Raw genomic sequence first — 25,550 nt, 5'->3', positions numbered from 1 at the left:
GACCTATGAGATCCACCACCCGGACAAGAAAAGGGCAAAGCAGATTTACCACGTCAACCTGCTGAAGGAGTGGAGGGAGGCTCGGGTTCCCGTGGCGTCTCTGCTGGTGACGGCGGTGGACAGCGCGGGGGAGGAGGAGTCTACCCTCGCCGACCTGAGCCAGTCTGCGGAGCCTGCTCTCGGGCACCTCTCTGCCGCCCAGTCCAGCCAGCTGTGCCAGGTGTTCCAGCGGGTCGCCAAGCTCTTCGCGGCCAACCCGGGGAAGACTGACCTCGTGGAGCATGTGGTCCGGCTGAAAGACAAGGGGCCGGTTCGTCAGAGGGCCTACCGGGTGCCCCAGCACCTGGTGGCCAAACTTCAGAAGGAGGTGGAGGAGATGCAGCGCTTGGGGGTGATCGAGCCGTCGCAGTCTGAGTGGTGTAGCCCGGTGGTCATTGTGGGGAAGAAGGACGGTTCCCTGCGCATCTGCATGGACTTCAGGAAGGTCAACGCCATGTCAGAGTTCGACGCCTACCCGATGCCCCGGATCGACGACCTGCTGGAGAGGATTGGTCGGGCTAGGTTCATCACCACCCTGGACCTCTGTAAAGGGTACTGGCAGGTACCCCTGGAAGCGTCCAGTCGTCCCTGCACAGCGTTCCAGACACCTGCTGGCCTCTTCCAGTTCACGGTGATGCCCTTCGGCCTACATGGAGCACCAGCAACTTTCCAGAGGCTGATGGACCGTGTCCTGCGGAGGTGTGAGGACTGCAGTGCTACCTACCTCGATGACGTGGTCATCTTCAGTGCCACCTGGGAGCAGCACCTGCATGATCTGGAGCGAGTCCTGGGCCAGATCCAGCAGGCAGGCCTGACGCTGAATCCAGCCAAGTGTCAATGGGCCTGGGAGGAGGCGAAGTACTTGGGGTACCGGCTTGGACGAGGGGAGGTCCGACCACAGGTGGACAAGGTCGAGGCCATCCGTAGCTGCCCACGCCCTCGCACGAAGAAGGAGGTGAGGTCCTTCTTGGGCTTGGCCGGCTGGTACAGGAGGTTCGTCCCACAGTTCGCCACCCTCGCAGCACCTCTGACAGCACTGACGGCGAAGGACCAGAGCAACCCGGTCATCTGGAACGAGGACTGCGAGGCGGCGTTCCAAGCTCTCAAGGCCTGTTTGTGCTCTTCGCCAGTTCTGAGGAGCCCTGACTTCAGCCAGCGGTTCCTGGTTCAGACCGATGCCTCAGCGGTGGGACTGGGGGCAGTCCTGGCCCAAGGTGAGCCTGGTGACGAGCGACCGGTGCTGTACCTGAGCCGGAAGCTGCTGCCACGGGAGACCAGGTACTCCACTGTGGAGAAGGAGGGCCTGGCCATCAAATGGGCCCTGGAGAGTTTGAGGTACTACCTGCTGGGGAGAGAGTTTGACTTAGAGACTGATCACAGGGCTCTGACCTGGATTAACTCCATGAAAGACCACAACAGTCGTCTCACCCGCTGGTACCTCTCTCTCCAGCCGTTCCAGTTCCAGATCCGACACCGAGCGGGCAAGACCAATGTTGTGGCAGACTATCTCTCCAGGTTGCCGCACATCGTCAACCTCGGGGAGGAGGGGGATAATGTGGCGGAGCGCTGTTGAACGCCCGTCATTTCCTGACCGGCGCGCTCTCTCTGTCAGAGAGTGCCGGTGGGGCGCGCTGCGCCCTCATTGTTCCGGCGGAGCCAAGCTCCTTATCACCTGTTTCCCCGCCGGCCGCATCTCGCGGTCCAGCAGTGACATAAACTTTTTACCCTGAACTCTGTTCTCCCCTCCGTGGGTCGTCGAGGGTGCACACTCGGCGCCTACGCGACACGTACACACACACACACACACACACACCTACACACACGCTCACCTGCTGTTGCTGCAGAGGTCTGTCTCGGGTTCACGGGCCGAACCGAGGCAGTTCCGGGCCACGTCATAAGTAGCGCACTGTGGCGCACTTCCATGGGTCAGGTGACCATGGACTAAACTATGTGTGTTAATTGTTTTGAAATATTGTTAATGTATGTGTTCTGTGGGAAAAGTGGCACAGCTATATGAGGGGTTATTAGTGCCACAGTACTGGGGTTAGATTTAAAGGGGTTCTGTTAGTTTTGTGCTTTCCCAGATAGCATACGGATGTGGGCCACTTCAGGCAACAATCCGGCACTGTAGGCATTCTTCTGGCCCGCACAAAACAGATGTGAGCCTAAACTGGCCCATGTGGTAAATGCTACATTCGGCCCTTATATCACAAAACAGATATGGCCCATCTTTGGCAAATACGTGGCAGAGTAGGGAATGGTTATTCCTTAAGTGAACCAAGGCTGGGCCACATATGGTTCAGCACACGTGGCCCACCTTTGCTGAAACACATTTGGGCCAGTTTTGGGCAAAAGACGGCAAATTAGCATCGACTAATCTGGATGTGAGCCTAAAGTGGCCAACATATGAGAAAATACAAGTGGCCCACCTTTGCTGAAACACAATTGGGCCAGTTTTGGCCGAAAGACAGCAAATTAGCATCGACTAATCTGGATGTGAGCCTATGTGGCCCACTTATGAGAAAACGCATGTGGCCCACCTTTGCTCAAACACAATTGGGCCAGTTTTGGCCAAAAGACGGTAAGTAAGCATCGACTAATCTGGATGTGAGCCTAAAGTGGCCCACTTATGGCTCCACACACGTGGCCCACCTTTATTGAAACACATTTGGGCCAGTTTTGGCTGAAAGACGACAAGTTAGCATCGACTAATCTGGATGTGAGCCTAAAGTGGCCCACATATGGTTCCACACAGGTGGCCCACCTTTGTTGAAACACATTTGGGCCATTTTTGGCCGAAAGACGGCAAGTTAGCATCGACTAATCTGGATGTGAGCCTAAAGTGGCCCACATATGGTTCAGTAACATTGTGGGGTCCATACTTTGTGAAGTACAAATGTGCCAGGACAAGAAAAGACAAGACAAGTTAAGTTAAGTTAGTTTGCTTCTCTCATTGAACCGCTGTCCACTATTCAGGGTATAGGGGATAACAGGACCCAAATGCAGACTCAAATGGAACAGTTTATTATTTTAGAAAGAGGTAAATAAACAGGTAATCAAAGTCCAACAGAAATAAAGTAGCAACAAAAGAGTCAACGAGCCTAAGTCTCGGACAGGGGAAAAAACAAGGAATCCAAAGTGCAAAGTGCAAGTAGATATTCCTTTTTCGGTGGAAATGTTCCATGATGGGCATGATTGGCAATGTTGCAGCATGAACGACCTGCAATATTGATCCTTCACTCATTCTGGAAGAAGCTCGCCACTAATGGAGCCCCCGTCCAGCTTCTTTGCTGGAGCTTGAAGCAGTTAGAGGACTGAAGACCTTTAGGCCTGAACTGCCTTAATTGTGTTCTCCACTATGGAGGTGAGAATTTTATCCAAGCTAATGTCTATCATGAACAACACATCCCCATGGCAAGCCCGGATGTTGCACCCATGATACAAAGAGAAACAAAACCGTTCATAAAAATCTGAGAGAAAAAAGTTAACACAACAAGCGGATGGTGAATTCTGAGAGTTGTTATCCGTCTGATACCAGCAGGAATTACATACAGTAGGCATAGTCAAGTTTAACTTGTTCTTCTCTTAGTGCAATATTATCTGTCAGTATAAATAATATGCTGACTGTGATGAATTTGTTGTTTGTTGATCAAAGTTAATTTATAAAAATATATATATATTGACCAACAATTCTGTGTTTTCTCTGATTTGAGTATATGCATTTTCATGTGTGGCCAATGGAATGTCCTTCCAGAACTTATTCTATGTACAAATCCCTACATGTTCTCATGCTTGTCAAAGCGCTGGTTACTGAGGAAGCGAGTTTGCACACATTGTTGAGTTACATGTGTGTATACGTGTCTGGTTATTAATATGTGTATGAATGTGGTTATTAGAGGAGGATAGTTGGACTGTTATCTGTTTGAATGTGTGATAAGAGTAAGAGAGAGTATGTGCTGCTGTGCACTTCATGATTTGGTGCTCTTGTTCCCTGCTTTTACTAGTGTATTCTGTCTATTTTTAAAATATTATGGTCATCATGTCACTCATATTTCAATGATTTTAATACTGTATCTGCTTTAACTTTACCTGCCCAGGGACTACAGGCGGAACTATAACCTGGCTCAAAGCATCTCTTCTTGTCTTACAAGATTAATGTTTTTTTGTGCATTGTCCCTGTTTTAAATAAATAAATTCAATTCAATTCATTAAATTCACAACATACTGTACATTCCTTGACCGAGTGTGCCAATAAGAGCATAGCCTAGGCCAAGAGTGACAGTTCATTTGTGAACAGAAACCGCTCCCACCTGCTCTCTGTGTCACATAGAAAATGACTGGCAGGTCGACATTGGAAAATGTATTGACCTACATTTACCTGAACATATCACCCACAGTGACAGTGTTTTTTTTTTTGTTTTTTTTTTTTTATTAAGTCAACGCTATTAAGTCTGTAAGGATCGTATCTTTATTCAAACTCTACTTTCCGTTATGTTTTTTTCCGCTTTAAGTTGGAGTTTTCCAAATTACGAGTCTTTTGAATGCATCATATTCGAATTGACGAAAGGGAGCAAGGGAGCAAAAAGTGCGCGAGCCGGAGATCGAGGAGAGAAGTCACGGTGAGGTGAGTCCCTGAACGAAAAATAAATGAATGAATTTCTGTGGGAAACATTCAGCTCTTATTGTTGGAACTTCACATTGTTTTGTCAGGTTGCCAGTGCTGCGAAAAATGTTAGCTAGTTAACATTCAGTTTTTATACAAGGTTAATATGACCAGGCAGCAGGGCTCGAAATTAACGATGTCCCGGCGGGGACCATAAAAATTCCTGCTGGGACACACTTATATTTTGTCCGGGACAATTACGGGACAGTGAAAAAAAAAATGTCAAACGCTCACTCTCAAACAAAATGCTCAATTCCCTCCTCCGTATATCATTGCATTTCCCTGAGGTTGAGGACTATAATGCAGAGCAGGCAGTTGAGAAGTGGTGGCAAAGTGGTCAGAGAACATGCCGACCCATGTTCAACGACTCTGTGTGAGACAAGAAAAATAAATCTCTGTGGCAGTGAACTTTCCCTCCAGAAAACAGCATCCCTCCCCGCGAGTGAAATAGTCAGACAGCGTCCTGTTTACTGATGGTGATTATGTAATTTTGTACGAAAAACGTAACTTTGTCACTTTCCAGGATGTTTGGTGGGTCAGGATCTCAATCACAACACATTATAACAGCATCCATATGATTATAACAGTCAGAGGGTACATGTTTAAACACATGCCGCTGAAAGCCCCACTAGGATTCAGAGAAGCACAGTACAGAAGCACAGAATGTGTTGCTGCCGTTATTACTGGTACCGGTGCCGCGTCGAGTCTCCCTGATCCTCTCCCCAACACACAGCCGCTTCTAGCCGCAGCGGCAACCTGAGCGGGGTCGCTCTGCGAACTACGGCGCCGCGGAGCTACAGGCCCCGGTCTTCCTACTCCTCTCCCCCACATACAGCACCCTGTGCTGGGTCGCCCAGAGCGACGAGTCTCCCTCCAGCTCTGGAGCTCTCCACGGTGCTGCTAATGGCGGCTTCTCATCGTCTTTCAGACCTTAGACCATAGCTTTAAGTAATACAATTAATTAAAAATGCTGATAGTCTAATACTCGTTATAAAATACTTATAATACAACAACATATACACCCAATCACATTTTATAAGGCACCAGTTTAAAGCTGCCATTCTTAAATTGCTCTGTTTGCTTTGAAGAAGACATACTCTGTGCCGAAATGTCAGCAACCTGCACCATAATAAAAATATCTAAAACTATGTGCTTCACCATCTTCTCCAGCTATTTATCTGCCCCCTGCTCTAAGATGCACCAGTCTGCAATCAGTTCGTCAGCTGAAGGCGAGAGTTTTCCTCCTACAATTTTAGTAATTGGCTGGTCATGGCTAGACTGTTTTCAAACTACATTCATTGCTGCCCAACTATGGGCAGGATATAGCATGTCATGCAGTTAGCCATTTCTCACCATTGTGTGCAATCTATCCAAAGCTTTACAGTTTTCTAAATTTTTAGGAACGGTCAGAAACAATCAATTGACGGCCACTGCAACAGACCAGGAGGTGGAGGCTTATATAAAAAGGTGGCTTCATCTCGCTGGAGACAGGGATGGTGGGAGGAGAGAGAGAGAGGAGAAAAGGCGTGCCACACAGCTCGCACGTAAGTCAGCTACAATACCTATTTTGCAATATATGTGTGATACTGTTCTACAGCAGAAATCAAGATGAAGCTGTCAGCATATGTAAAAAAAAAACGAGCGCAAAGTACAGAACAAATCTCCCCAATTCTAAATGAGCAAATACAATTAAAAAAGGCAGTGTTGTGATTTTTGCCATTTTTTCCGCTATGGTCACTTAGGAATTAGAAGCTTGTTCAGCCACCATGCAGCAAGCATAGCCATTTTCTTGTAAATGTAAAGATTTCACTTGGCAGTGGTGGGACAGTAATGTAAACTGTAACTGGAATTGTCACCCATTGCCTTTCTTAAAAGCCAGTACATGGGTCTGAAAAGTAGGGAAATCACATTTCAGTTAGAAACACATCTTTAATGAAAACTGTATTTGACTTTAGTATAATATTCTATCTACAAAATAAATTAATGAATATGAAGCAACAGCTGAAATATATTTTTAAATATATTAATATTACATGCCATCTCCCTGCTAAATTGAGCTGGAATGAAAGAACCCCCTATCAAACACAAAAACATACTTCTAATGTTAACATGAGTGGATGAAGTTTTGAGTCTTAAGATGTGGTCTTATCTAACCTCAAACTTTTCCCTTTACTGCTGCATTCATGGTCTTCAGCTCCACCATGTGGGCAGGTCTGATGTAACTACACAGCGATTGTGTGAGTGAGGCTAGCTGACTCATTGTCATCTCAGACTTGATATGTGATAGGTTTAATATGTAGGATGGAGTTGCTTCCAACTGAGAGCCTCAGCCATGTTGCAATGGAATATAATACTTACCTTGGCATAATATATAAAGAATAAACCAGGACAGAGAGACCTCACCTCAACTTTTATCCCAACTCTCTCCTCTTGTGAGGGCTTTTAGATCTGAGTATGGCCCCAGTGTTCCGCCAGAGCACCGTGCCATAGCACACAGACCTCTGGTCCAGTAAATGTCCAGTTTTGTGGATACCTATTACGCACCACCAGACTGACAGCTATCTTGGGGGTCCCCATGGAGAGTCATTAAAGAGGAAATATTCAAGATTTTTACCTACTTTTTACTTAAAGCAGAAGTAAGCGATCCGGTCGTTTTGGCTAACTTCCTGTCAGCGGATGGAGTTAGCAGTCCCCGCCCTCTTCCCTACGTCAACACATGCGCGTGCATCCCTTGGCTGCACACACAGAGAGGACCGCCCCTTTATGCCGTTCTCTCTCCTCATTGGATAAAGGTTGTAGGATACAAGGAAAGTTTTCTCCTCGGCTTACAGCAGAGCAGGGTGACTGACAGACCCGTGTTTCGGACCAAACACTCTATATAAGTGATTGCTGTCGGAAGATATAACTATATAAGACTTATATTAACACAAACATTCCGCTTACTTATGCTTTAATGAAACAGCTTCAGAGTAATGTTGCTGGCTTGTTCCAGGGAGAATGGAGGCTCTCTGCCTTCCACCTAGCGTCACTTGGCTGAAAACCAACCTTGTAAGATCAGACCCTCCGACCCAGTATCCCAGCTCTCGTGCTGGCAGCATCATGACACACCAAAACACCCTGTATCCATTATCTTTTTATGAAAGGATAGAACCACACAAATACACACATTGCAACATGTATATGATATGCTCCATTAATTGCATTATGGCTGGCTTCAGTGAACCAACAAATGCTGAGGAAAGGTTAGCAAAATAGCAAAAAATCAAATGGCTGTGCACTATTCCCCTTTAACATGAAGACAAACTCAAATATACATTATGTTTTATTACTGTAACTTCAGGTTAAATGTGAAGTTTGTCAGAGTGTTTGATGAACACAATATTGTATAACTTTATATCACTTTACAGGGCCTTTTTTGTTTGGTCTCCTGATAAGGTTTTGTGTTTTGCACTGCAACCATATACAGTAACCACAGTACTGCTTTACTGAGTCAACAAAATATGTTCTTTTGTGCATTTCTTAAAGGGCCAGATGAAGAGGAGACAATGGTGGGGCCATGAGTGAGCGTGTTCCGCAACAGTGTTCCGCAGTCAGAATTTTCATGTTCATCTTCATGTTTGTTTTGTTTGTGTTGTGTTGTTGTTTGTGGCACATGTTAAAAAAATAAAATAGTTCTCTACTGTTCACAAGTTGTTTCTCGTGTCTGGTTTTTTCTTCAATTCTTCAGTAGGTATCTTCATCTTTGACTGAGACCAACAAGACTGGACCATTGCCACCATTTAACACAGTATCTGGAGGTACCATAATGACATGTACAGTAGCCACAAATTCAGACCAGTTCTGGTTTATTTATATGATGTGTTCATATTTGACATAGAACTTTGTCATGGTTTGGTTGTGACTCCAATGTGTACAGGCTAGACAAGATCATAGACTGTAAACCAGTTCTGATGTATTCAGCTCTTGGTTAATATGTAGCATTATGACTAGGCTGTGGGTCATATGTGAGAAACAAGTGTGGACCACTCATGTCATTCCATGTGGTAGGTGGGTCAGAATAAAAATGCATAGTGGCCCAAATTTGGGTGAGTGCTGGTTTATTTGGTCTATTTTTGGCTGACACTTGGCACTGTGTTGGTTTGGTTGTGGCCCACTTCTGGCAAACAACTGTGGACCACATTTGTGCCATCATTCCAAGTGGTATATGGGCCAGAATAAAAATGTACAGTGGTGGCCCACATTTGGGTGAGTGCTGGTTTATTTGGTCATGGCTGACATTTGGCACTGTGTTGGTTTGGTTGTGGCCCACTTCTAGCAAACAGCTGTGGACCACTCATGTGCCATCATTCCATGTGGGATGTGGGCCAGAATAAAAATGTACAGTGGTGGCCCACATTTGGGTGAGTGCTGGTTTATTGCGTGTCGGCTGACATTTGGCACTGTGTTGGTTTGGTTGTGGCCCACTTCTGGCAAACAACTGTGGACCACCCTTGTGCCATCTTCCCATGCCGTACTTGGGCCAGAATAAAAGTGTACAGTGGCCCACATTCGGTTGATTGCTGGTTTATTTGGCCTGTTTTTGGTTGACATCTGGCATTGTGATGGCTTGGTTGTGGCCCACTTTTGGCAAACAGGAGCGGACCTCCCAAGTGACATCATTCCATGCGGTATGTGGACCGGATGAACATGTCAGGTGTGGGCCAGATATGGGCCAAAAGAATTTTGCTATCTGGGTTGTTTCCCAGTTTATGTTTCTTAACCCCTGTGTTTTGTTAATTGGTTTGCCCGGGGGAGGGGCCAAGGGGGTATTTAAAGAGAGCTCGGCTCACTTGAAGGAAGGATTCGGCTGAGTGGCATGTGGATGACAGTTGCTGCCTGTTCCTTGTAAATATTTTTTTTACTCTGTCATATTGTAAATATTCCTGCGTTTTTTTTGTTGCTTTGCCACCTGTGGGTATTTTTGTCTTTGGGTTTTTGGTGTAATAAAAAGAAAATCACCAAACTAAAGTTTGCCGACTGGGCCATCATCTTTCCAAACCAGCGTTTCAAAGTATCGAACCCCGACAATTTGGATCTTCTTCATGGCAAAGGAGTTTTTACCTGGAATTTAATTCATTAAGGGTGAAAAGTGGCTTATGTCAAAAATGAGCGTTTCAGAGCGAGAGGAGCCTGTTTTAGCACTGTACAGTCGCCTAAGCTGCATTTCACTGAAAAAAGGTCTTTCAAACAGGTTTTCTAGCCTGAACTGGTTGAATTTGGATCTTCTTCATGGCAAAGGAGTTTTTACCTGGAATTTCATTCATTAAGGGTGAAAAGTGGCTTATGTCAAAAATGAGCGTTTCAGAGCGATATGAGGCTGTTTTAGCACTGTAAAGTCGCCTAAGGCTGAAAAGTGGCTTATGTGAAAAATGAGCGTTTCAGAGCGATAGGAGGCTGTTTTAGCACTGTACAGTCGCCTAAGCTGCATTTCACTGAAAAAAGGTCTTTCAAACAGGTTTACTAGCCTGAACTGGTTGAATTTGTATCTTCTTCATGGCAAAGGAGTTTTTACCTGGAATTTCATTCATTGAGGGTGAAAAGTGGCTTATGTGAAAAATGAGCGTTTCAGAGCGAGAGCAGCCTGTTTTTGCACTAAGCTGCATTTCACGGAAAAAAGGTCTTTCAAACAGGTTTACTAGCCTGAACTGGTTGAATTTGGATCTTCTTCATGGCAAAGGAGTTTTTACCTGGAATTTCATTCATTTAGGATGAAAAGTGGCTTATGTGAAAAATGAGCGTTTCAGAGCGAGAGCAGCCTGTTTTTGCACTAAGCTGCATTTCAATGAAAAAAGGTCTTTTGAAACAGGTTTACTAGCCTGAACTGGTTGAATTTGTATCTTCTTCATGGCAAAGGAGTTTTTACCTGGAATTTCATTCATTAAGGGTAAAAAGTGGCTTATGTCAAAAATGAGCGTTTCAGAGCGATAGGAGGCTGTTTTTGCACTGTACAGTCGCCTAAGGCTGAAAAGTGGCTTATGTGAAAAATGAGCGTTTCAGAGCGAGAGCAGCCTGTTTTTGCACTAAGCTGCATTTCACTGAAAAAAGGTCTTTCAAACAGGTTTACTAGCCTGAACTGGTTGAATTTGGATCTTCTTCATGGCTAAGGAGTTTTTACCTGGAATTTAATTCATTAAGGCTGAAAAGTGCCTTATGTCAAAAATGAGCGTTTCAGAGCGATAGCAGGCTGTTTTAGCACTGTACTGTCGCCTAAGGCTGAAAAGTGGCTTATGTGAAAAATTAGCGTTTCAGAGCGAGAGCAGCCTGTTTTTGCACTAAGCTGCATTTCACTGAAAAAAGGTCTTTCAAACAGGTTTACTAGCCTGAACTGGTTGAATTTGGATCTTCTTCATGGCAAAGGAGTTTTTACCTGGAATTTAATTCATTAAGGCTGAAAAGTGGGTTATGTCAAAAATGAGCGTTTCAGAGCGATAGGAGGCTGTTTTAGCACTGTACAGTCGCCTAAGGCTGAAAAGTGGCTTATGTGAAAAATGAGCGTTTCAGAGCGAGAGCAGCCTGTTTTTGCACTGTACAGTCGCCTAAGGCTGAAAAGTGGCTTATGTGAAAAATGAGCGTTTCAGAGCGAGAGCAGCCTGTTTTTGCACTAAGCTGCATTTCACTGAAAAAAGGTCTTTCAAACAGGTTTACTAGCCTGAACTGGTTGAATTTGGATCTTCTTCATGGCAAAGGAGTTTTTACCTGGAATTTCATTCATTAAGGCTGAAAAGTGGGTTATGTGAAAAATGAGCGTTTCAGAGCGATAGGAGGCTGTTTTAGCACTGTTCAGTCGCCTAAGGCTGAAAAGTGGCTTATGTGAAAAATGAGCGTTTCAGAGCGAGAGGAGGCTGTTTTTGCACTGTGCAGTCGCCTATAAGGCTGAAAAGTGGCTTATGTGAAAAATGAGCGTTTCAGAGCGAGAGCAGCCTGTTTTTGCACTAAGCTGCATATCACTGAAAAAAGGTCTTTCAAACAGGTTTACTAGCCTGAACTGGTTGAATTTGGATCTTCTTCATGGCAAAGGAGTTTTTACCTGGAATTTCATTCATTAAAGGTGAAAAGTGGCTCATGTCAAAAATGAGCGTTTCAGAGCGATTGGAGGCTGTTTTAGCGCTGAAAAGTGGCTTATGTGAAAAATGAGCGTTTCAGAGCGAGAGCAGCCTGTTTTTGCACTAAGCTGCATTTCACTGAAAAAAGGTCTTTCAAACAGGTTTACTAGCCTGAACTGGTTGAATTTGGATCTTCTTCATGGCAAATGAGTTTTTACCTGGAATTTAATTCATTAAGGCTGAAAAGTGGGTTATGTCAAAAATGAGCGTTTCAGAGCGATAGGAGGCTGTTTTTGCACTGTACAGTCGCCTAAGGCTGAAAAGTGGCTTATGTGAAAAATGAGCGTTTCAGAGCGAGAGCAGCCTGTTTTTGCACTAAGCTGCATTTCACTGAAAAAAGGTCTTTCAAACAGGTTTACTAGCCTGAACTGGTTGAATTTGGATCTTCTTCATGGCAAAGGAGTTTTTACCTGGAATTTCATTCATTAAAGGTGAAAAGTGGCTTATGTCAAAAATGAGCGTTTCAGAGCGATTGGAGGCTGTTTTAGCGCTGAAAAGTGTCTTATGTGAAAAATGAGCGTTTCAGAGCGAGAGCAGCCTGTTTTTGCACTAAGCTGCATTTCACTGAAAAAAGGTCTTTCAAACAGGTTTACTAGCCTGAACTGGTTGAATTTGGATCTTCTTCATGGCAAAGGAGTTTTTACCTGGAATTTAATTCATTAAGGCTGAAAAGTGGGTTATGTCAAAAATGAGCGTTTCAGAGCGATAGGAGGCTGTTTTAGCACTGTACAGTCGCCTAAGGCTGAAAAGTGGCTTATGTGAAAAATGAGCGTTTCAGAGCGAGAGGAGGCTGTTTTTGCACTGTGCAGTCGCCTATAAGGCTGAAAAGTGGCTTATGTGAAAAATGAGCGTTTCAGAGCGAGAGCAGCCTGTTTTTGCACTAAGCTGCATTTCACTGAAAAAAGGTCTTTCAAACAGGTTTACTAGCCTGAACTGGTTGAATTTGGATCTTCTTCATGGCAAAGGAGTTTTTACCTGGAATTTCATTCATTAAAGGTGAAAAGTGGCTTATGTGAAAAATGAGCGTTTCAGAGCGATTGGAGGCTGTTTTAGCGCTGAAAAGTGGCTTATGTGAAAAATGAGCGTTTCAGAGCGAGAGCAGCCTGTTTTGGCACTAAGCTGCATTTCACTGAAAAAAGGTCTTTCAACCAGGTTTACTAGCCTGAACTGGATGAATTTGGATCTTCTTCATGGCAAAGGAGTTTTTACCTGGAATTTCATTCATTAAAGGTGAAAAGTGGCTTATGTCAAAAATGAGCGTTTCAGAGCGATTGGAGGCTGTTTTAGCGCTGAAAAGTGGCTTATGTGAAAAATGAGCGTTTCAGAGCGAGAGCAGCCTGTTTTTGCACGAAGCTGCATTTCACTGAAAAAAGGTCTTTCAAACAGGTTTACTAGCCTGAACTGGTTGAATTTGGATCTTCTTCATGGCAAAGGAGTTTTTACCTGGAATTTAATTCATTAAGGGTGAAAAGTGGGTTATGTGAAAAATGAGCGTTTCAGAGCGAGAGCAGCCTGTTTTTGCACTAAGCTGCATTTCACTGAAAAAAGGTCTTTCAAACAGGTTTACTAGCCTGAACTGGTTGAATTTGGATCTTCTTCATGGCAAAGGAGTTTTTACCTGGAATTTCATTCATTAAAGGTGAAAAGTGGCTTATGTCAAAAATGAGCGTTTCAGAGCGATTGGAGGCTGTTTTAGCGCTGAAAAGTGGCTTATGTGAAAAATGAGCGTTTCAGAGCGAGAGCAGCCTGTTTTTGCACTAAGCTGCATTTCACTGAAAAAAGGTCTTTCAAACAGGTTTACTAGCCTGAACTGGTTGAATTTGGATCTTCTTCATGGCAAAGGAGTTTTTACCTGGAATTTAATTCATTAAGGGTGAAAAGTGGGTTATGTGAAAAATGAGCGTTTCAGAGCGAGAGCAGCCTGTTTTGGCACTAAGCTGCATTTCACTGAAAAAAGGTCTTTCAAACAGGTTTACTAGCCTGAACTGGTTGAATTTGGATCTTCTTCATGGCAAAGGAGTTTTTACCTGGAATTTCATTCATTAAAGGTGAAAAGTTGCTTATGTCAAAAATGAGCGTTTCAGAGCGATTGGAGGCTGTTTTAGCACTGTACAGTCGCCTAAGGCTGAAAAGTGGCTTATGTGAAAAATGAGCGTTTCAGAGCGAGAGCAGCCTGTTTTTGCACTAAGCTGCATTTCACTGAAAAAAGGTCTTTCAAACAGGTTTACTAGCCTGAACTGGTTGAATTTGGATCTTCTTCATGGCAAAGGAGTTTTTACCTGGAATTTAATTCATTAAGGGTGAAAAGTGGGTTATGTGAAAAATGAGCGTTTCAGAGCGAGAGCAGCCTGTTTTGGCACTAAGCTGCATTTCACTGAAAAAAGGTCTTTCAAACAGGTTTACTAGCCTGAACTGGTTGAATTTGGATCTTCTTCATGGCAAAGGAGTTTTTACCTGGAATTTCATTCATTAAAGGTGAAAAGTGGCTTATGTCAAAAATGAGCGTTTCAGAGCGATTGGAGGCTGTTTTAGCGCTGAAAAGTGGCTTTTGTGAAAAATGAGCGTTTCAGAGCGAGAGCAGCCTGTTTTTGCACTAAGCTGCATTTCACTGAAAAAAGGTCTTTCAAACAGGTTTACTAGCCTGAACTGGTTGAATTTGGATCTTCTTCATGGCAAAGGAGTTTTTACCTGGAATTTCATTCATTAAAGGTGAAAAGTGGCTTATGTCAAAAATGAGCGTTTCAGAGCGATTGGAGGCTGTTTTAGCGCTGAAAAGTGGCTTATGTGAAAAATGAGCGTTTCAGAGCGAGAGCAGCCTGTTTTTGCACTAAGCTGCATTTCACTGAAAAAAGGTCTTTCAAACAGGTTTACTAGCCTGAACTGGTTGAATTTGGATCTTCTTCAAGGCAAAGGAGTTTTTCCCTGGAATTTCATTCATTAAAGGTGAAAAGTGGCTTATGTCAAAAATGAGCGTTTCAGAGCGATTGGAGGCTGTTTTAGCACTGTACAGTCGCCTAAGGCTGAAAAGTGGCTTATGTGAAAAATGAGCGTTTCAGAGCGAGAGCAGCCTGTTTTTGCACTAAGCTGCATTTCACTGAAAAAAGGTCTTTCAACCAGGTTTACTAGCCTGAACTGGATGAATTTGGATCTTCTTCATGGCAAAGGAGTTTTTACCTGGAATTTCATTCATTAAAGGTGAAAAGTGGCTTATGTCAAAAATGAGCGTTTCAGAGCGATTGGAGGCTGTTTTAGCACTGTACAGTCGCCTAAGGCTGAAAAGTGGCTTATGTGAAAAATGAGCGTTTCAGAGCGAGAGCAGCCTGTTTTTGCACTAAGCTGCATTTCACTGAAAAAAGGTCTTTCAAACAGGTTTACTAGCCTGAACTGGTTGAATTTGGATCTTCTTCATGGCAAAGGAGTTTTTACCTGGAATTTCATTCATTAAAGGTGAAAAGTGGCTTATGTCAAAAATGAGCGTTTCAGAGCGATTGGAGGCTGTTTTAGCGCTGAAAAGTGGCTTATGTGAAAAATGAGCGTTTCAGAGCGAGAGCAGCCTGTTTTTGCACTAAGCTGCATTTCACTGAAAAAAGGTCTTTCAAACAGGTTTACTAGCCTGAACTGGTTGAATTTGGATCTTCTTCAAGGCAAAGGAGTTTTTACCTGGAATTTCATTTATTAAAGGTGAAAAGTGGCTTATGTCAAAAATGAGCGTTTCAGAGCGATTGGAGGCTGTTTTAGCACTGTACAGTCGCCTAAGGCTGAAAAGTGGCTTATGTGAAAAATGAGCGTTTCAGAGCGAGAGCAGCCTGTTTTTGCACTAAGCTGCATTTCACTGAAAAAAGGTCTTTCAAACAGGTTTACTAGCCTGAACTGGTTGAATTTGGATCTTCTTCATGGCAAAGGAGTTTTTACCTGGAATTTCATTCATTAAAGGTGAAAAGTGGCTTATGTCAAAAATGAGCGTTTCAGAGCGATTGGAGGCTGTTTTAGCGCTGAAAAGTGGCTTATGTGAAAAATGAGCGTTTCAGAGCGAGAGCAGCCTGTTTTTGCACTAAGCTGCATTTCACTGAAAAAAGGTCTTTCAAACAGGTTTACTAGCCTGAACTGGTTGAATTTGGATCTTCTTCAAGGCAAAGGAGTTTTTCCCTGGAATTTCATTCATTAAAGGTGAAAAGTGGCTTATGTCAAAAATGAGCGTTTCAGAGCGATTGGAGGCTGTTTTAGCACTGTACAGTCGCCTAAGGCTGAAAAGTGGCTTATGTGAAAAATGAGCGTTTCAGAGCGAGAGCAGCCTGTTTTTGCACTAAGCTGCATTTCACTGAAAAAAGGTCTTTCAACCAGGTTTACTAGCCTGAACTGGATGAATTTGGATCTTCTTCATGGCAAAGGAGTTTTTACCTGGAATTTCATTCATTAAAGGTGAAAAGTGGCTTATGTCAAAAATGAGCGTTTCAGAGCGATTGGAGGCTGTTTTAGCGCTGAAAAGTGGCTTATGTGAAAAATGAGCGTTTCAGAGCGAGAGCAGCCTGTTTTTGCACGAAGCTGCATTTCACTGAAAAAAGGTCTTTCAAACAGGTTTACTAGCCTGAACTGGTTGAATTTGGATCTTCTTCATGGCAAAGGAGTTTTTACCTGGAATTTAATTCATTAAGGGTGAAAAGTGGGTTATGTGAAAAATGAGCGTTTCAGAGCGAGAGCAGCCTGTTTTTGCACTAAGCTGCATTTCACTGAAAAAAGGTCTTTCAAACAGGTTTACTAGCCTGAACTGGTTGAATTTGGATCTTCTTCATGGCAAAGGAGTTTTTACCTGGAATTTCATTCATTAAAGGTGAAAAGTGGCTTATGTCAAAAATGAGCGTTTCAGAGCGATTGGAGGCTGTTTTAGCACTGTACAGTCGCCTAAGGCTGAAAAGTGGCTTATGTGAAAAATGAGCGTTTCAGAGCGAGAGCAGCCTGTTTTTGCACTAAGCTGCATTTCACTGAAAAAAGGTCTTTCAAACAGGTTTACTAGCCTGAACTGGTTGAATTTGGATCTTCTTCATGGCAAAGGAGTTTTTACCTGGAATTTCATTCATTAAAGGTGAAAAGTGGCTTATGTAAAAAATGAGCGTTTCAGAGCGATTGGAGGCTGTTTTAGCGCTGAAAAGTGGCTTATGTGAAAAATGAGCGTTTCAGAGCGAGAGCAGCCTGTTTTTGCACTAAGCTGCATTTCACTGAAAAAAGGTCTTTCAAACAGGTTTACTAGCCTGAACTGGTTGAATTTGGATCTTCTTCATGGCAAATGAGTTTTTACCTGGAATTTAATTCATTAAGGCTGAAAAGTGGGTTATGTCAAAAATGAGCGTTTCAGAGCGATAGGAGGCTGTTTTAGCACTGTACAGTCGCCTAAGGCTGAAAAGTGGCTTTTGTGAAAAATGAGCGTTTCAGAGCGAGAGGAGGCTGTTTTTGCACTGTACAGTCGCCTATAAGGCTGAAAAGTGGCTTATGTGAAAAATGAGCGTTTCAGAGCGAGAGCAGCCTGTTTTTGCACTAAGCTGCATTTCACTGAAAAAAGGTCTTTCAAACAGGTTTACTAGCCTGAACTGGTTGAATTTGGATCTTCTTCATGGCAAAGGAGTTTTTACCTGGAATTTCATTCATTAAAGGTGAAAAGTGGCTTATGTCAAAAATGAGCGTTTCAGAGCGATTGGAGGCTGTTTTAGCACTGTACAGTCGCCTAAGGCTGAAAAGTGGCTTATGTGAAAAATGAGCGTTTCAGAGCGAGAGCAGCCTGTTTTTGCACTAAGCTGCATTTCACTGAAAAAAGGTCTTTCAAACAGGTTTACTAGCCTGAACTGGTTGAATTTGGATCTTCTTCATGGCAAAGGAGTTTTTACCTGGAATTTCATTCATTAAAGGTGAAAAGTGGCTTATGTCAAAAATGAGCGTTTCAGAGCGATTGGAGGCTGTTTTAGCGCTGAAAAGTGGCTTATGTGAAAAATGAGCGTTTCAGAGCGAGAGCAGCCTGTTTTTGCACTAAGCTGCATTTCACTGAAAAAAGGTCTTTCAAACAGGTTTACTAGCCTGAACTGGTTGAATTTGGATCTTCTTCATGGCAAAGGAGTTTTTACCTGGAATTTCATTCATTAAAGGTGAAAAGTGGCTTATGTCAAAAATGAGCGTTTCAGAGCGATTGGAGGCTGTTTTAGCACTGTACAGTCGCCTAAGGCTGAAAAGTGGCTTATGTGAAAAATGAGCGTTTCAGAGCGAGAGCAGCCTGTTTTTGCACTAAGCTGCATTTCACTGAAAAAAGGTCTTTCAAACAGGTTTACTAGCCTGAACTGGTTGAATTTGGATCTTCTTCATGGCAAAGGAGTTTTTACCTGGAATTTCATTCATTAAAGGTGAAAAGTGGCTTATGTCAAAAATGAGCGTTTCAGAGCGATTGGAGGCTGTTTTAGCGCTGAAAAGTGGCTTATGTGAAAAATGAGCGTTTCAGAGCGAGAGCAGCCTGTTTTTGCACTAAGCTGCATTTCACTGAAAAAAGGTCTTTCAAACAGGTTTACTAGCCTGAACTGGTTGAATTTGGATCTTCTTCATGGCAAAGGAGTTTTTACCTGGAATTTCATTCATTAAAGGTGAAAGGTGGCTTATGTCAAAAATGAGCGTTTCAGAGCGATTGGAGGCTGTTTTAGCGCTGAAAAGTGGCTTATGTGAAAAATGAGCGTTTCAGAGCGAGAGCAGCCTGTTTTTGCACTAAGCTGCATTTCACTGAAAAAAGGTCTTTCAAACAGGTTTACTAGCCTGAACTGGTTGAATTTGGATCTTCTTCATGGCAAAGGAGTTTTTACCTGGAATTTCATTCATTAAAGGTGAAAAGTGGCTTATGTAAAAAATGAGCGTTTCAGAGCGATTGGAGGCTGTTTTAGCGCTGAAAAGTGGCTTATGTGAAAAATGAGCGTTTCAGAGCGAGAGCAGCCTGTTTTTGCACTAAGCTGCATTTCACTGAAAAAAGGTCTTTCAAACAGGTTTACTAGCCTGAACTGGTTGAATTTGGATCTTCTTCATGGCAAATGAGTTTTTACCTGGAATTTAATTCATTAAGGCTGAAAAGTGGGTTATGTCAAAAATGAGCGTTTCAGAGCGATAGGAGGCTGTTTTAGCACTGTACAGTCGCCTAAGGCTGAAAAGTGGCTTTTGTGAAAAATGAGCGTTTCAGAGCGAGAGGAGGCTGTTTTTGCACTGTACAGTCGCCTATAAGGCTGAAAAGTGGCTTATGTGAAAAATGAGCGTTTCAGAGCGAGAGCAGCCTGTTTTTGCACTAAGCTGCATTTCACTGAAAAAAGGTCTTTCAAACAGGTTTACTAGCCTGAACTGGTTGAATTTGGATCTTCTTCATGGCAAAGGAGTTTTTACCTGGAATTTCATTCATTAAAGGTGAAAAGTGGCTTATGTAAAAAATGAGCGTTTCAGAGCGATTGGAGGCTGTTTTAGCACTGTACAGTCGCCTAAGGCTGAAAAGTGGCTTATGTGAAAAATGAGCGTTTCAGAGCGAGAGCAGCCTGTTTTTGCACTAAGCTGCATTTCACTGAAAAAAGGTCTTTCAAACAGGTTTACTAGCCTGAACTGGTTGAATTTGGATCTTCTTCATGGCAAAGGAGTTTTTACCTGGAATTTCATTCATTAAAGGTGAAAAGTGGCTTATGTCAAAAATGAGCGTTTCAGAGCGATTGGAGGCTGTTTTAGCGCTGAAAAGTGGCTTATGTGAAAAATGAGCGTTTCAGAGCGAGAGCAGCCTGTTTTTGCACTAAGCTGCATTTCACTGAAAAAAGGTCTTTCAAACAGGTTTACTAGCCTGAACTGGTTGAATTTGGATCTTCTTCATGGCAAAGGAGTTTTTACCTGGAATTTCATTCATTAAAGGTGAAAAGTGGCTTATGTCAAAAATGAGCGTTTCAGAGCGATTGGAGGCTGTTTTAGCGCTGAAAAGTGGCTTATGTGAAAAATGAGCGTTTCAGAGCGAGAGCAGCCTGTTTTTGCACTAAGCTGCATTTCACTGAAAAAAGGTCTTTCAAACAGGTTTACTAGCCTGAACTGGTTGAATTTGGATCTTCTTCATGGCAAAGGAGTTTTTACCTGGAATTTCATTCATTAAGGCTGAAAAGTGGGTTATGTCAAAAATGAGCGTTTCAGAGCGATAGGAGGCTGTTTTAGCACTGTACAGTCGCCTAAGGCTGAAAAGTGGCTTATGTGAAAAATGAGCGTTTCAGAGCGAGAGGAGGCTGTTTTTGCACTGTACAGTCGCCTATGAGGCTGAAAAGTGGCTTATGTGAAAAATGAGCGTTTCAGAGCGAGAGCAGCCTGTTTTGGCACTAAGCTGCATTTCAGTAAAAAAAGGTCTTTCAACCAGGTTTACTAGCCTGAACTGGATGAATTTGGATCTTCTTCATGGCAAAGGAGTTTTTACCTGGAATTTCATTCATTAAAGGTGAAAAGTGGCTTATGTCAAAAATGAGCGTTTCAGAGCGATTGGAGGCTGTTTTAGCGCTGAAAAGTGGCTTATGTGAAAAATGAGCGTTTCAGAGCGAGAGCAGCCTGTTTTTGCACTAAGCTGCATTTCACTGAAAAAAGGTCTTTCAAACAGGTTTACTAGCCTGAACTGGTTGAATTTGGATCTTCTTCATGGCAAAGGAGTTTTTACCTGGAATTTAATTCATTAAGGGTGACAAGTGGGTTATGTGAAAAATGAGCGTTTCAGAGCGAGAGCAGCCTGTTTTTGCACTAAGCTGCATTTCACTGAAAAAAGGTCTTTCAAACAGGTTTACTAGCCTGAACTGGTTGAATTTGGATCTTCTTCATGGCAAAGGAGTTTTTACCTGGAATTTCATTCATTAAAGGTGAAAAGTGGCTTATGTCAAAAATGAGCGTTTCAGAGCGATTGGAGGCTGTTTTAGCGCTGAAAAGTGGCTTTTGTGAAAAATGAGCGTTTCAGAGCGAGAGCAGCCTGTTTTTGCACTGTACAGTCGCCTATAAGGCTGAAAAACTGGCTTATGTGAAAAATGAGCGTTTCAGAGCGATAGGAGGCTGTTTTAGCACTGTACAGTCGCCTAAGGCTGAAAAGTGGCTTATGTGAAAAATGAGCGTTTCAGAGCGAGAGGAGGCTGTTTTTGCACTGTACAGTCGCCTATAAGGCTGAAAAACTGGCTTATGTGAAAAATGAGCGTTTCAGAGCGAGAGCAGCCTGTTTTTGCACTAAGCTGCATTTCACTGAAAAAAGGTCTTTCAAACAGGTTTACTAGCCTGAACTGGTTGAATTTGGATCTTCTTCATGGCAAATGAGTTTTTACCTGGAATTTCATTCATTAAAGGTGAAAAGTGGCTTATGTCAAAAATGAGCGTTTCAGAGCGATTGGAGGCTGTTTTAGCGCTGAAAAGTGGCTTATGTGAAAAATGAGCGTTTCAGAGCGAGAGCAGCCTGTTTTTGCACTAAGCTGCATTTCACTGAAAAAAGGTCTTTCAAACAGGTTTACTAGCCTGAACTGGTTGAATTTGGATCTTCTTCAAGGCAAAGGAGTTTTTACCTGGAATTTCATTCATTAAAGGTGAAAAGTGGCTTATGTCAAAAATGAGCGTTTCAGAGCGATTGGAGGCTGTTTTAGCACTGTACAGTCGCCTAAGGCTGAAAAGTGGCTTATGTCAAAAATGAGCGTTTCAGAGCGATTGGAGGCTGTTTTAGCGCTGAAAAGTGGCTTATGTGAAAAATGAGCGTTTCAGAGCGAGAGCAGCCTGTTTTTGCACTAAGCTGCATTTCACTGAAAAAAGGTCTTTCAACCAGGTTTACTAGCCTGAACTGGATGAATTTGGATCTTCTTCATGGCAAAGGAGTTTTTACCTGGAATTTCATTCATTAAAGGTGAAAAGTGGCTTATGTCAAAAATGAGCGTTTCAGAGCGATTGGAGGCTGTTTTAGCGCTGAAAAGTGGCTTATGTGAAAAATGAGCGTTTCAGAGCGAGAGCAGCCTGTTTTTGCACGAAGCTGCATTTCACTGAAAAAAGGTCTTTCAAACAGGTTTACTAGCCTGAACTGGTTGAATTTGGATCTTCTTCATGGCAAAGGAGTTTTTACCTGGAATTTAATTCATTAAGGGTGAAAAGTGGGTTATGTGAAAAATGAGCGTTTCAGAGCGAGAGCAGCCTGTTTTTGCACTAAGCTGCATTTCACTGAAAAAAGGTCTTTCAAACAGGTTTACTAGCCTGAACTGGTTGAATTTGGATCTTCTTCATGGCAAAGGAGTTTTTACCTGGAATTTCATTCATTAAAGGTGAAAAGTGGCTTATGTCAAAAATGAGCGTTTCAGAGCGATTGGAGGCTGTTTTAGCGCTGAAAAGTGGCTTATGTGAAAAATGAGCGTTTCAGAGCGAGAGCAGCCTGTTTTTGCACTAAGCTGCATTTCACTGAAAAAAGGTCTTTCAAACAGGTTTACTAGCCTGAACTGGTTGAATTTGGATCTTCTTCATGGCAAAGGAGTTTTTACCTGGAATTTCATTCATTAAAGGTGAAAAGTGGCTTATGTCAAAAATGAGCGTTTCAGAGCGATTGGAGGCTGTTTTAGCGCTGAAAAGTGGCTTATGTGAAAAATGAGCGTTTCAGAGCGAGAGCAGCCTGTTTTTGCACTAAGCTGCATTTCACTGAAAAAAGGTCTTTCAAACAGGTTTACTAGCCTGAACTGGTTGAATTTGGATCTTCTTCATGGCAAAGGAGTTTTTACCTGGAATTTCATTCATTAAAGGTGAAAAGTGGCTTATGTAAAAAATGAGCGTTTCAGAGCGATTGGAGGCTGTTTTAGCGCTGAAAAGTGGCTTATGTGAAAAATGAGCGTTTCAGAGCGAGAGCAGCCTGTTTTTGCACTAAGCTGCATTTCACTGAAAAAAGGTCTTTCAAACAGGTTTACTAGCCTGAACTGGTTGAATTTGGATCTTCTTCATGGCAAATGAGTTTTTACCTGGAATTTAATTCATTAAGGCTGAAAAGTGGGTTATGTCAAAAATGAGCGTTTCAGAGCGATAGGAGGCTGTTTTAGCACTGTACAGTCGCCTAAGGCTGAAAAGTGGCTTTTGTGAAAAATGAGCGTTTCAGAGCGAGAGGAGGCTGTTTTTGCACTGTACAGTCGCCTATAAGGCTGAAAAGTGGCTTATGTGAAAAATGAGCGTTTCAGAGCGAGAGCAGCCTGTTTTTGCACTAAGCTGCATTTCACTGAAAAAAGGTCTTTCAAACAGGTTTACTAGCCTGAACTGGTTGAATTTGGATCTTCTTCATGGCAAAGGAGTTTTTACCTGGAATTTCATTCATTAAAGGTGAAAAGTGGCTTATGTCAAAAATGAGCGTTTCAGAGCGATTGGAGGCTGTTTTAGCACTGTACAGTCGCCTAAGGCTGAAAAGTGGCTTATGTGAAAAATGAGCGTTTCAGAGCGAGAGCAGCCTGTTTTTGCACTAAGCTGCATTTCACTGAAAAAAGGTCTTTCAAACAGGTTTACTAGCCTGAACTGGTTGAATTTGGATCTTCTTCATGGCAAAGGAGTTTTTACCTGGAATTTCATTCATTAAAGGTGAAAAGTGGCTTATGTCAAAAATGAGCGTTTCAGAGCGATTGGAGGCTGTTTTAGCACTGTACAGTCGCCTAAGGCTGAAAAGTGGCTTATGTGAAAAATGAGCGTTTCAGAGCGAGAGCAGCCTGTTTTTGCACTAAGCTGCATTTCACTGAAAAAAGGTCTTTCAAACAGGTTTACTAGCCTGAACTGGTTGAATTTGGATCTTATTCATGGCAAAGGAGTTTTTACCTGGAATTTCATTCATTAAAGGTGAAAAGTGGCTTATGTCAAAAATGAGCGTTTCAGAGCGATTGGAGGCTGTTTTAGCGCTGAAAAGTGGCTTATGTGAAAAATGAGCGTTTCAGAGCGAGAGCAGCCTGTTTTTGCACTAAGCTGCATTTCACTGAAAAAAGGTCTTTCAAACAGGTTTACTAGCCTGAACTGGTTGAATTTGGATCTTCTTCATGGCAAAGGAGTTTTTACCTGGAATTTCATTCATTAAAGGTGAAAAGTGGCTTATGTCAAAAATGAGCGTTTCAGAGCGATTGGAGGCTGTTTTAGCGCTGAAAAGTGGCTTATGTGAAAAATGAGCGTTTCAGAGCGAGAGCAGCCTGTTTTTGCACTAAGCTGCATTTCACTGAAAAAAGGTCTTTCAAACAGGTTTACTAGCCTGAACTGGTTGAATTTGGATCTTCTTCATGGCAAAGGAGTTTTTACCTGGAATTTCATTCATTAAAGGTGAAAAGTGGCTTATGTAAAAAATGAGCGTTTCAGAGCGATTGGAGGCTGTTTTAGCGCTGAAAAGTGGCTTATGTGAAAAATGAGCGTTTCAGAGCGAGAGCAGCCTGTTTTTGCACTAAGCTGCATTTCACTGAAAAAAGGTCTTTCAAACAGGTTTACTAGCCTGAACTGGTTGAATTTGGATCTTCTTCATGGCAAATGAGTTTTTACCTGGAATTTAATTCATTAAGGCTGAAAAGTGGGTTATGTCAAAAATGAGCGTTTCAGAGCGATAGGAGGCTGTTTTTGCACTGTACAGTCGCCTATAAGGCTGAAAAGTGGCTTATGTGAAAAATGAGCGTTTCAGAGCGAGAGCAGCCTGTTTTTGCACTAAGCTGCATTTCACTGAAAAAAGGTCTTTCAAACAGGTTTACTAGCCTGAACTGGTTGAATTTGGATCTTCTTCATGGCAAAGGAGTTTTTACCTGGAATTTCATTCATTAAAGGTGAAAAGTGGCTTATGTAAAAAATGAGCGTTTCAGAGCGATTGGAGGCTGTTTTAGCACTGTACAGTCGCCTAAGGCTGAAAAGTGGCTTATGTGAAAAATGAGCGTTTCAGAGCGAGAGCAGCCTGTTTTTGCACTAAGCTGCATTTCACTGAAAAAAGGTCTTTCAAACAGGTTTACTAGCCTGAACTGGTTGAATTTGGATCTTCTTCATGGCAAAGGAGTTTTTACCTGGAATTTCATTCATTAAAGGTGAAAAGTGGCTTATGTCAAAAATGAGCGTTTCAGAGCGATTGGAGGCTGTTTTAGCGCTGAAAAGTGGCTTATGTGAAAAATGAGCGTTTCAGAGCGAGAGCAGCCTGTTTTTGCACTAAGCTGCATTTCACTGAAAAAAGGTCTTTCAAACAGGTTTACTAGCCTGAACTGGTTGAATTTGGATCTTATTCATGGCAAAGGAGTTTTTACCTGGAATTTCATTCATTAAAGGTGAAAAGTGGCTTATGTCAAAAATGAGCGTTTCAGAGCGATTGGAGGCTGTTTTAGCACTGTACAGTCGCCTAAGGCTGAAAAGTGGCTTATGTGAAAAATGAGCGTTTCAGAGCGAGAGCAGCCTGTTTTTGCACTAAGCTGCATTTCACTGAAAAAAGGTCTTTCAAACAGGTTTACTAGCCTGAACTGGTTGAATTTGGATCTTCTTCATGGCAAAGGAGTTTTTACCTGGAATTTCATTCATTAAGGCTGAAAAGTGGGTTATGTCAAAAATGAGCGTTTCAGAGCGATAGGAGGCTGTTTTAGCACTGTACAGTCGCCTAAGGCTGAAAAGTGGCTTATGTCAAAAATGAGCGTTTCAGAGCGATTGGAGGCTGTTTTAGCACTGTACAGTCGCCTAAGGCTGAAAAGTGGCTTATGTGA

At 42.8% G+C, this 25,550-nt stretch overlaps 1 long non-coding RNA gene across 1 annotated transcript; it reads left to right on the top strand.

Moving 5' to 3' along the window:
- The first annotated feature begins 4,591 nt into the window (after positions 1 to 4,591).
- LOC311253795 lies at positions 4,592 to 8,385 on the top strand. The gene is made up of 3 exons (XR_014621908.1): positions 4,592 to 4,663; positions 6,103 to 6,246; positions 8,228 to 8,385. It is a non-coding gene; the product is annotated as an uncharacterized lncRNA (long non-coding RNA).
- Positions 8,386 to 25,550: the final 17,165 nt, after the last annotated feature.

Source organism: Pagrus pagrus (assembly GCF_965226575.1).
Source record: "Pagrus pagrus genome assembly, contig: HAP1_SCAFFOLD_45, whole genome shotgun sequence".
Classification (NCBI taxonomy): Eukaryota; Metazoa; Chordata; class Actinopteri; order Spariformes; family Sparidae; genus Pagrus; species Pagrus pagrus.
This window is presented reverse-complemented; position numbering and strand designations above follow the sequence as displayed.